The 12,552-nt window shown below is 37.0% G+C and overlaps 1 protein-coding gene across 1 annotated transcript in view; it reads right to left on the reverse strand.

Annotated features, from left to right (window-relative positions):
• Positions 1-267, reverse strand: part of PTGR1 (prostaglandin reductase 1) — a 30,311-nt gene extending 30,044 nt beyond the window's left edge. Inside the window, exon 1 of the mRNA XM_031943172.1 lies at positions 187-267. The gene's annotated coding sequence lies outside the window, so the exon portion shown is untranslated. The remainder of the gene's footprint in view (positions 1-186) is intronic.
• Between the last annotated feature and the right edge of the window lie 12,285 nt (positions 268-12,552).

Consider the following 12,552-nt stretch of genomic DNA (forward strand, 5'->3'; position numbering starts at 1 on the left):
AAGACTGAGACTTAATTTTGGAGGTTGTCTGATACTCCAGTATCTAGAGTTCTGGATCTCAATTATTTCAATATTTCAAATTAAAGATCTATACAAAGAATCTAGAAATCCTGTTTCTGGACCAGGAAGAAGAGGCTGTGCCTCTAATATAAATCTCTAAAATATACTTTAAAAATGTTTACTTACCACTTCACAGATTAAGCAATCCAGAGAAAGAATCAGCAAGAACAGTTCTGCAGACTACACTACAGCACTGTGTATTTATACTCAGTTATGAAGAGGGTGGGGCTTCTTCTGGACCTTGTCCTAGTTTCCATTTCCATTTCCAGTGGAATTATCATCATACAGCAAAGTTCAAGGAGATGGAAAGAATTGTGATAGAAAAATTTCTTGCTGGAATGAAGGAAGTGGTATTGCTGGCAATTACACTCCCTTCCTCATTCAAAAGTCTAATATACTAAAATGGCACAGAAGAGAAAAGAGTATTGTGGCAGCAAACCAGGCTATACATTTATCTGGTCAGAGTTCAAGATCTAACTGAGAATTCTAATCTACTCACTGGAATACTGTTACACTGAAATGTTTACATCAGTACTTTTTGTTCCATGGCTTAGTTATATTTCTCTTTGATATTGTACAAATTTATCATTTTTTATATTTTAATATATGCATCTGTCTAGGTAGAGACCAATTTGGAGTTTAGTTCCATAGTATCACCTTTGCTTGGGGAGAACCATAATAACCGCCCCAAACAACCCACGAGCCACAGAGGCAGCCACAAAATACTTCCTCACACAAGCCACAGCGTCTATGGTAATAATATTCGCTATCATTTATAACGCATGATCAACGAACCAATGAGCCCTACTTCAGCTTTCAGACAATTGAGCCTCTCTTTCAATAACTTTAGCCCTGGCTATCAAACTAGGTCTTGCCCCCTTTCACTTCTGAGTGCCAGAAGTAACACAAGGAATCCCGCTCCTAACCGGAATAATCCTTTTAACATGACAAAAATTTGCCCCTACGGCTATTCTTTTCCAAATCGCCCCCCACCTCAACATAAAAATCCTAGTCATCCTAGCAATTCTATCCACTATTGTAGGGGGTTGAGGTGGCCTTAACCAAACCCACCTACGAAAGATTCTAGCCTACTCCTCCATTGCCCACATAGGCTGAATAGTGATCATCGTACAAATTAACCCCACCCTAACCATCCTAACCCTTACTATCTATGTTATAGCTACTCTAACTACATTTCTAACCCTCAACCTATCAAATACCACCAAAATCAAATCCCTAGGAGGTCTATGAAACAAATCAGCTACAGCAACCATCAACATTCTTCTTACCCTCCTATTCCTAGGCCTACCACCTCTCACCGGCTTCATACCTAAATGACTCGTCTTACAAGAACTAATTAACAATGGCAACATCATAACAGCTACAATAATAGCCCTTTCAGCCCTACTAAACCTTTTCTTCTATATGCGACTCATCTATGCATCCAGCCTTAACCATATTTCCATCTACCAATAATTCCAAAATACAATGATATAATAACTCAATACAAACTACTATACTAATTCCAACAACCACAGTAATCTCTAGCCTCCTACTCCCCCTAACCCCACTATTCATCACACTCTCGTAACTAAGAACTACAAGACTTTATCTCTCATCAATCCAACGCAAATCGAACACTTTAATTAAGCTAAATTCTCCAAACAAGCCCTGGCAGCACTTAAGCTACTTCTTCGAATTTGCAATTCAGCGTAATATATACTTCAGAGCCTATTTAAAGGCTTAGGTTCAAACTAGACCAAAGGCCTTCAAAGCCTTAAGCAGGTGTTAAATCATCTAGCCTTTGAAGTCATCCAGAGACTCCCTGCCTTGTAAGAAAGAAAAGGCGGGTTGTCCCAGGGGTAGTCTCAATAAACTGCCTTTACCTCTAAACTGGAGGGTATTTATCCCCCTACTTCTTAGTTAACAGCTAAGCACCTCAACATTTGGCTTCAGTTTATCACTCTGGTAAAAAGAGATTCTATCTCTATCTTTGAATTTACAGTTCAAAGCTTATCCTCAGCCATTTTACCTATGTTCATTACTCGATGACTTTTCTCTACAAACCATAAAGACATCGGAACTCTTTATTTGCTATTCGGCGCCTGAGCAGGCATAATTGGCACAGCCCTAAGCCTCCTAATCCGAGCAGAACTAGGCCAACTAGGTACTCTTATCGGTGACAACCAGATCTATAATGTTATCATAACAGCCCATGCCTTTGTAATAATTTTCTTTATAGTTATACCAATTATAATTGGGGGCTTCGGTAACTGACTGGTTCCCCTAATAATTGGGGCTCCTGATATAGCATTTCCTCGAATAAACAATATGAGTTTCTGATTGCTACCACCATCATTCCTTCTCCTTCTAGCATCTTCAACAGTTGAAGCTGGTGCTGGAACCGGGTGAACAGTTTACCCTCTTCTAGCAGGTAACCTAACTCACGCAGGAGCATCTGTAGATCTAGCTATTGTCTCACTCCACCTAGCAGAGATTTCATCCATCTTGGGTGCTATTAATTTTATCACAACAATCATCAACATAAAACCCCCTGCAATGTCTCAATATCAAACACCACTATTCGTTTGATCCGTAATAATCACAGCAGTTCTACTCCTCCTATCACTACCAGTACTAGCGGCAGGCATCACAATACTACTAACAGACCGTAATCTCAACACAACATTTTTCGACCCTGCTGGAGGAGAAGACCCTATTCTCTATCAACATTTATTCTGATTCTTTGGTCACCCTGAAGTATATATTCTAATTCTACCAGGATTTGGGATTATTTCCCATATTGTCACATACTACACAGATAAAAAAGAACCTTTCGGCTACATAGGAATAGTCTGAGCAATAATATCCATTGGCTTCCTAGGCTTCATTGTATGAGCACACCACATATTTACTGTTGGACTAGATGTTGACACACGAGCATACTTCACGTCAGCTACAATAATTATCGCAATTCCCACAGGCGTAAAAGTATTTGGCTGACTAGCCACATTACACAGAGGTAACATTAAATGATCTCCAGCAATATTGTGAGCCCTAGGTTTCATCTTTCTCTTTTCAATCAGAGATTTAACAGGTATCGTGTTAGCCAATTCATCCTTAGATATTGTTCTTCACGACACATACTATGTAGTAGCCCACTTCCATTACGTCCTGTCCATAGGTGCCGTTTTTGCAATTATAGGAGGCTTCGTCCACTGATTCCCGCTATTCACAGGCTATATACTAAACGACATATGAGCAAAAATTCATTTTTCTATTATATTCGTAGGCGTCAATATAACCTTTTCCCCACAGCACTTCCTAGGGCTTTCAGGTATACCTCGACGATACTCAGACTATCCAGATGCTTAAACGGCATGAAATGTATTATCTTCAATTGGCTCCTTCATTTCTCTTACAGCTGTCATCCTAATAGTGTTCATTATCTGAGAGGCATTTGCATCTAAACGAGAAGTTTCTTCCGTAGGACTAACTACTACTAATATCGAATGACTCTATGGTTGCCCTCCGCCATACCACACATTTGAACAACCAGTTTTCATCAAAGCTTAAACAGACAAGAAAGGAAGGAATCGAACCCCCAAAAAGTTGATTTCAAGTCAACCCCATAACCATTATGACTTTCTCCAAAAGATATTAGGAATAACAATTACATAACTTTGCCATAGTTAAATTATAGGTTTAACCCCTGTATATCTTATTATGCCATATCCTATACAGTTGGACTTTCAAGATGCTACCTCTCCCATCATAGAAGAACTCATATATTTCCATGACCACACACTCATAATCGTCTTCTTAATTAGCTCCTTAGTACTTCATGTGCTAATTCTAATGCTCACAACAAAACTAACGCATACCAGTACTATAGACGCCCAAGAAGTCGAAACTATTTGAACAATTATACCAGAATTATCCTAGTCCTAATCGCCCTTCCTTCCCTTCGTATTCTTTATATAATAGATGAAATTTTCAACCTTTATCTTACAGTTAAGGCCATAGGACATCAATGGTACTGAAGCTATGAGTACACTGACTACGAGGATTTATCCTTCGACTCATACATGGTACCAACCCAAGACTTAACCCCTGGACAACTACAACTACTAGAGGTTGACAATTGAGTAGTTCTTCCTATAGAACTTCCAATTCGAATGTTAATTTCATCAGAGGATGTACTCCACGCATGAGCAGTACCTTCTCTAGAGCTAAAAGCAGATGCTATCCCTGGACGATTAAATCAAGCCACTCTAACCTCCACTCGTCCTGGAGTTTATTTTGGACAATGTTCAGAGATTTGTGACTCTAACCACAGCTTCATGTCTATTGTACTAGAAATGCCGAACCTAAAATATTTTGAAAACTGGTCGCATAGAATGCAAACATCTTTGAGAAACCAACATAGTACTTAAGTATTAGCAGAGTTTGACACCTCCTCAAAGCCAGGCCTCAATTAGAAACGTCAGCATGATTTCACATTGCTGGCCTAACCATCATTAATATTTTCTGCTTATTCCAACTACAACTCATCGGTATTGAAATAATCTATATTTATCTTCCAGAAGAAATCCTCAAACTCCCAGAAATTCCGTACCCCTGAGAGAAAATGAACGAAAAATCTATTTGTCCCTTTCATCTGCCCTACTATTATAGGCATCTCTACCCTACCCGTTATCATAATTTTCCCTTGTCTTATTTTCACAACGCCTAAACGTTGACTCCCCAATTGAATCCAAATCCTACAAATTTGACTTATCCGACTCATTACCAAGCAAATAATAACAATACATAATAATCTGGGTCGAACATGAGCCCTTATACTTATAACCCTTATCCTATTTATTGCTACCACAAACCTTCTATACCTCCTACCTTACTCATTCACCCCCAACAACACAGCTCTCTATAAATATTAGCATAGCTATCCCCCTTTGAATAGGAACTGTGGTTTTAGGCTTTCGAAATAAACCAAAAGCTTCACTTGGCCACTTTCTACCACAAGGAACTCCAACACCTCTTGTTCCTATACTAATTGTCATCGAAACAATTAGCCTCCTTATCCAACTATTAGCATTAGCAGTACAACTAACAGCCAACATCACTGCTGGCCATCTATTAATCCACCTAATTAGCTCCACTACCCTAGCACTAATATCTATTAACATCGTATTATCCTCAATTACACTCATCATCCTTTTCCTTCTTACCATTTTAGAACTGGCCGTAGCTATAATCCAGGCCTATGTCTTCACTCTACTAGTAAGCTTGTATTTACTAGTATGAGAAGTCATTTTATTTAAAGGGACAAGTTACAGTTGTGTGCCCAGGTAAAGGTTGATAATTCTCCCCCAAATCCTTCTTTTGAGTTCTATACAGTTTCATAAGGTTAATTCTTTGTTAACAAGGTAAAAGTAGATTAGAAAACCTTAGTTCCTGTGTTGATGACATGATATAATTTAATTTGTTTTGTATTTAATTTTGGGTCCAGAATGAAGGAAGGTCACTCTATCAAAGTAATGGCCAACTGTTCTATAACTAATCATCTTAGAAAGTTGTTTGGGGGTAACAAGAAATGTCAAAGATAGGTGTTTTGCCCAGTTCTATCTTTATCTCTAATTATTAGCAAGTTTCATATCAAGCCTAAATATGTCTCTTTGTAACTTTTACCTGTTGTTTCTTGTTACATCACCAAATAGAAAAAATATAATTTCTTTCACCTGAAATAGCCCATCATGTAATTGAAGACAATTAATTTGTCCTCCTTTCCTCAAATGTCTTCTCTTTTCTTGGCTAAACATCCCAAATTCCTGAAATTCATTGTTATATGGCATGATCCTTTGTTCCATCATCATTCTGAATGCTCTAGACATTGTCTCATTTATCAGTATCTTTCATTAAATATAGTATGCATGTACTTCAGATATAATCTGGTAAGTGCAGAGTATATGAGAACTCTTAATTCTCAAGTCCCTTTATAACACTACTATATTAAACACTACTGTAGCCTAACATGATTGTAAAAGTAAAAATAGACAGAGAGCTTTGGATTCCATGCCAGCAAGTTCTCTCTCTCTCTTTCTCTCTCTCTCTCTCTCTCTCTCTCTCTCTCTCTCTCTCTCTCTCTCTCCCCCCCCTCCCTCCCTCTCTTTCTTTCTCTCTCTCTCTCTCTCTCCCCCCTCTCTCTCCCTCCCTCCCTCTTATGGATTGGTTCATGCACACCAATTTGGATTCACTCTGGATTTTCCTGGGCTGGGGAGAGGAAGTCATGGGTGGTCACGTGTCTACAACACCCTCTCAACATCTGAAAAACACATCTATTCATGACTGTAGTTCCTGAAACCTGATTTGCTGACTTTACAGACTAGTCACAATGACATTGTTAACTTTTTTTTTTTTTTCCACAGAGGTAAAAAATGGTATTTTTTCCTGATAAAAGAAGATCCTTTCAGCACAAAAGGTGTATGTGGAACAGGTTCCCCCAATCACCTGATTTAACTATGCTTATTCCCTAACTCAATTTTTTAATTCAAAATTGTCCTATTCATAGGGTAGGAGTTGGATGGGGAACAGGTTATTCATCCATAAATATTACTAGGATTTTTTTAAAAATATATATTTTACTCCACTTTGTGATTAGTGATATATTCTTAAGCATCCATACCAAAGACAGCAGAAATGGAGACAGTAAATTGTCACATTTCAACCTGTATAAGCAAAGGTTAAAAGATGTCCTGAGAATTAAGTGTTTATTGTCTAGTATTTAAACAATTTTGCAACTGAAGGTTTGTTGCTATTAAAAATATGTTTCTGGTACTGTTAGTAAGACTCATGGCCCTTCTGCAACTGAAGAAAATGTCTTCCATGGCAGACTTATAAGATTTGTAGAGTGATGGCATAGGTCCCAAAGTAGCTACTGACTTTTAGCTCCAAAGTCTTATGAAATTTCCTTAAGAAAACAATACATTTCAAATGGTATACACTGTACCAAGCAAAGAATGTTTTTAAGATAAAAGTTATACAAAGTTCATTGAATGCTCCTATTTTTTCATCGTAACAAATCCTACCCCACCCAGTCTCTTGCTAAGTTGTGTTCAGTCCTGTCCCTTTCCTAGTTATTGTACTCCTCTATCGTCTGGAAGGCTTTAGATTTCTGAGTTTCAAAAATTTGGTGTGACCCAATTAAGGAACTTCAAAGCCAAAGAATGAAATGAATAATGGCTTCAAAGCCAAGGAAACAAGCCACCTTTGCTGTGAGGCATGGATCATTACAGATGTAAAACCTTTATATAGGGATGTGAAACCCTCTTCCTTTATTTTCAGCTTCCTGATACAATTTTTTTTTCTGGGTACAGTCCAAAGCACTAATGTATTTTGTTTCTCCTGAAAAAGCTTAAATCTGTAATAGACACTTGATTCTTTCTCCAGTGATTATCATTTGTTGTGAATTCACCCATATGACATCCCAGTTGGAAATAGCTAGGGATAATTCAAGACATTATTTAGGTTCTTCTGATGTGGTTCCTCCCCATCCCCCCAAATCAAAGCCCAAGAAGCACACAACAAACCTAGGAATTAGAATGACCATTCCTTGAAATAGTTTTCAAACACTTCTTTAACAAATGTCTTTTTGAAACAAAATTCCTATAGTAGAAGAAAGGTTGCTCTGGGTGTCTCTTTAGCTGAGTTTTCACTCTTACCTTTACTGTGTCCAGCAGATGGTCTGTGGACACCAGGCACATGCTCAAGCCCTGATTCTTCAAAGGTTTATAGGTTCCTACTCTTCCTTTCCCTTTTTTTGTCTGCCTCCACTCCAACCTCTCAACTCTTTTTTTTTAACCTCTCAACTCTTGTCCTGCCCCAACAGCAACCTGACCTTTCCCCTGGAGTAAAACAACTTTTTTACATTAAAAAAAGCTTTGAGTTCCAAATTCTGTTCTTTCCTTTGTTTCCTCCCTCCTTCCTAAGACAGTTAGCAATTGGATATAGGTTATGCCTGTATAGTAATATTGCATAAAAAGACTCAAATAAAAGATGACCATGAAAAATAGCATGCTTCAGTCTGTATTCAAATAATATCAGTTTATTTTCTGGAGGTGGATAGTATGTTTCATCATTAGTCCTTTAGCATTGTTTTGTATCGTGTTGCTGAAAATAGCTAAATCATTCACAGTTCTTCATCAAACAATATCGCTGTTACTGTGGACAATATTCTCCTAGTTCTATTCACTTCACTTTGCATCAATTCATATAAGGCCTTCCAAGTCTTTCTGAAATCATTCTGCTTGTCATTTTTTATAGCATGATAATATTCCATTACTATCATATACCACAGCTTATTTAGCCATTTCTTAATTGATGGAACTCATTAACTCTTTTTTTTATTTTATTTTATTTTATTTTTACTGTATGTTTCTTGTCAAGTCTAATTTTGTTATTAATCTTTTTTTTAATTTTTTTTTATTTAATAGCCTTTTATTTACAGGATATATGCATGGGTAACTTTACAGCATTAACAATTGCCAAACCTCTTGTTCCAATTTTTCACCTCTTACCCCCCCACCCCCTCCCCTAGATGGCAGGATGACCAGTAGATGTTAAATATATTAAAATATAAATTAGATACACAATAAGTATACATGACCAAAACGTTATTTTGCTGTACAAAAAGAATCAGACTCTGAAATATTGTACAATTAGCTTGTGAAGGAAATCAAAAATGCAGGTGTGCATAAATATAGGGATTGGGAATTCAATGTAATGGTTTTTAGTCATCTCCCAGAGTTTTTTTTCTGGGCATAGCTGGTTCAGTTCATTACTGCTCCATTGGAAATGATTTGGTTGATCTCGTTGCTGAGGATGGCCTGGTCCATCAGAACTGGTCATCATATAGTATTGTTGTTGAAGTATATAATGATCTCCTGGTCCTGCTCATTTCACTCAGCATCAGTTCGTGTAAGTCTCTCCAGGCCTTTCTGAAATTATCCTGTTGGTCATTTCTTACAGAACAGTAATATTCCATAATATTCATATACCACAATTTATTCAGCCATTCTCCAACTGATGGACATCCATTCAGTTTCCAGTTTCTAGCCACTACAAAAAGGGCTGCCACAAACATTCGTGCACATACAGGTCCCTTTCCCTTCTTTATAATCTCTTTGGGATATAATCCCAGTAGTAACACTGCTGGATCAAAGGGTATGCACAGTTTGATAACTTTTTGAGCATAGTTCCAAACTACTCTCCAAAATGGTTGGATTCGTTCACAACTCCACCAACAATGCATCAATGTCCCAGTTTTCCCGCATCCCCTCCAACAATCATCATTATTTTTTCCTGTCATCTTAGCCAATCTGACAGGTGTGTAGTGGTATCTTAGAGTTGTCTTAATTTGCATTTCTCTGATTAATAATGACTTGGAGCATCTTTTCATATGACTAGAAATAGTTTCAATTTCTTCATCTGAGAATTGTCTGTTCATATCCTTTGACCATTTTTCAATTGGAGAATGGCTTGATTTTTTATAAATTAGAGTTAATTCTCTATATATTTTGGAAATGAGGCCTTTATCAGAACCTTTGACTGTAAAAATATTTTCCCAGTTTATTGCTTCCCTTCTAATCTTGTCTGCATTAGTTTTGTTTGTACAAAAACTTTTCAGTTTGGTATAATCGAAATTTTCTATTTTGTGATCAGTAATGATCTCTAGTTCTTCTTTGGTCATAAAGACCTTCCCCTTCCACAGGTCTGAGAGGTAAACTATCCTGTGTTCCTCTAATTTATTAATAATTTCATTCTTTATGCCTAGGTCATGAACCCATTTTGACCTTATCTTGGTGTACGGCGTTAAGTATGGATCAATGCCTAGTTTCTGCCATATTAGTTTCCAATTTTCCCAGAAATTTTTATCAAACAGTAAAGTTCTTATTCCAAAAGCTGGGATTTAACTCTTTTTTTTTTAAAAAAATAACTTTTTATTGACAGAACCCATTCCAGGGTGATTTTTTTACAACATTATCCCTTGCACTTATTTCTGTTCCAATTTTTCCCCTCCTTCCCTCCCTCCATCCTCTCTCCCAAATGGCAAGCAACATGTTAAATATGTCACAGTATATCCTAGATACAATATATGTGTGCAGAACCGAACAGTTCTCTTGTTGCACAGAGAGAATTGGATTCAGAAGGTAAAAATAACCCAGGAAGAAAAACAAAAATGCAAACAGTTTACATTCATTTCCCAATGTGGAACTCATTAACTCTTAAAAAAAGAACTAAAACCCAAGAATAGTATTTATATGACATTTGCTAAATAGAAGGCAAACGGAAGGAATAATCAAAATATAACAGTCCCTCTACAAAACTGTTTCATACTTTCTTCCTAATACACATAGTACTTGTGCAAAAGATAAACGTACAGAAGTCTAGCAGTGGGCCATAAGAGTGGGGAGATCTATATGATTAGGACCACTCAGGGCATCAAGAGTGTAGAGAGATGTCTGTGTTCACTTTATACAGTGGTTCTCAAACTTTTCCATAGTGATGGAACTATTCCAATCAAAACTTTGGTAGAATTATAATAAAATAATTTAAAACTATTATTATTTTTTTGTGGAATATGAGACCTTTCTCTTTTTCTTATAAGTTTATAAGATTTTTATTAAACTGAAATTTAAAAATAGAAAAAGACAGAAAAGGAAAATAAAACATTGTCATGTGCCCAGCAGAATAACAGGGAAAATTCAAAAAATATAACAATAAATTTCCATTTCAAGAAAACATAGATAGTAATAGAAAAGATTATATTGTTGATTGTCCATCTTTTCTTCACTTCCTTATATTCTTTTGTTTTCTGTTGTGCACTTTTTACTTTATTCATTTTTCCCCTTTCATTCCCCTCACATTCCCCCAAGCAGGTTACAATTAAGCATGGATATATATGTATGTATATAAACATATTTATATATACACATATACCTATACATATACATATACACATACATGCATATATTCATATGTAAACATGCATCTAAAACAATATTAATATGGCTGACATAATGTAGATTTCTTTCTTCATTGAATCTTTAAGTTTCATTTTGCCTGAGATCAATGATTACTAATCTTAGTTTTTATTTCTAATAAGTTCTAAGCCTGGTTCCAGGAGAGAAATCTTCCCCTCTTTCTGTTACCACCGAATCTGTTCTTTCCCTAAGGATCTCCCCACAGCCAACACCAATAACATGAAGTGGCAAAAGACTATGACACAAAGTAGAGGGGCTAGCAGTCTCCTGGATGTGAATTCTGAAACTAGCTTACTCCCTTTTGCAAGAAATGTTAAAACACTGATTATGGGAATTTAGGTTTCCCAAGATTGTCTAGGTAGCATAACTTTAATGGGAACTGTAAGAAACAAAATATCTTACCACGAACTTCACTGACTCACTGATGAACTCAGAAAAGGTTTTTTTGTTTACATTCTTGCAAGAATGGGTGCCTAAGTTAGTAGTAGACAAACCTTTGAAACTCCAAAGGCAATATTTTATTTTCTATCCTGAAGGGCAAGTCCCTCCCCTGATTCCCATTAATTTGATGTTACAGAAGTTACTCCATCCCTCATTACATAGCCAGTCCCTGCCCCCAAGGACATTCTACAAGGGGTAAGATAACTAAGGAGAGCTAGAGTCAAAGAACAAAAGATTCTTTTCAAATCTAACCCTAACCCTTGATTACAAAAGCCAATCCTTAATTCTTCTTTGATATCCAGACTATCTTGATTTGCATATCTTTAGGCAGGTCTGAGACTTGGTCTGCCACCTAGCTTTCTCCCTCTTCATTTTGCACTTTTGCAATCCCCAAGGCTACATTTCCCCCATAAAAAAACTGCTTATGATGATTTTTGCTAAATTCTCTTCAGGACTAAGCCCACTGTGAGGTTCTCTGTTTCTCTTATAATGCCTTTCCTCTAATGGCACCATTCTCCTTAGTCTAGCTACTTTGGTCAGTCTAACCTGCCAGACAATGTCTTTCTCCCACTTCATGGAACATTTCCTTTCTTCTGGTTAATGGCCAGTTCCCCTGAGAGAACTTGGCTTTTTCTTTTTCTAACTATATATATGCTCTCCCAACTCTATGACATATTTACAGTGGAAAGGCACTCGACTTAAGAAAGGTTCATGAAAGCTTTTTGTAGAAGATCAGATTTTTATGCGTCTCCTTTTTCCCCTCTCCCAATCCATTGCCTTCTTTCTCAGATGACCTTGATTTCTGTCTCTGTAATGCCAAAGAAACTGAGCAAGACAAGAGATTAGAGACCAATTCAAAAAAAATGGAGATAAATATTGGGACCAATGGATCCATGGTTGATCCCAGGGCTAGATGAGACCATCATCTCAAAGAATCTAGCCCCAATCTCGGGACAGCAAACTTTTTATAGAATAACAAGAACAGTGACATAATGGAGGTACCTAGGTG

This window comes from Sarcophilus harrisii, chromosome 1 (assembly GCF_902635505.1).
Source record: "Sarcophilus harrisii chromosome 1, mSarHar1.11, whole genome shotgun sequence".
NCBI lineage: Eukaryota > Metazoa > Chordata > Mammalia > Dasyuromorphia > Dasyuridae > Sarcophilus > Sarcophilus harrisii.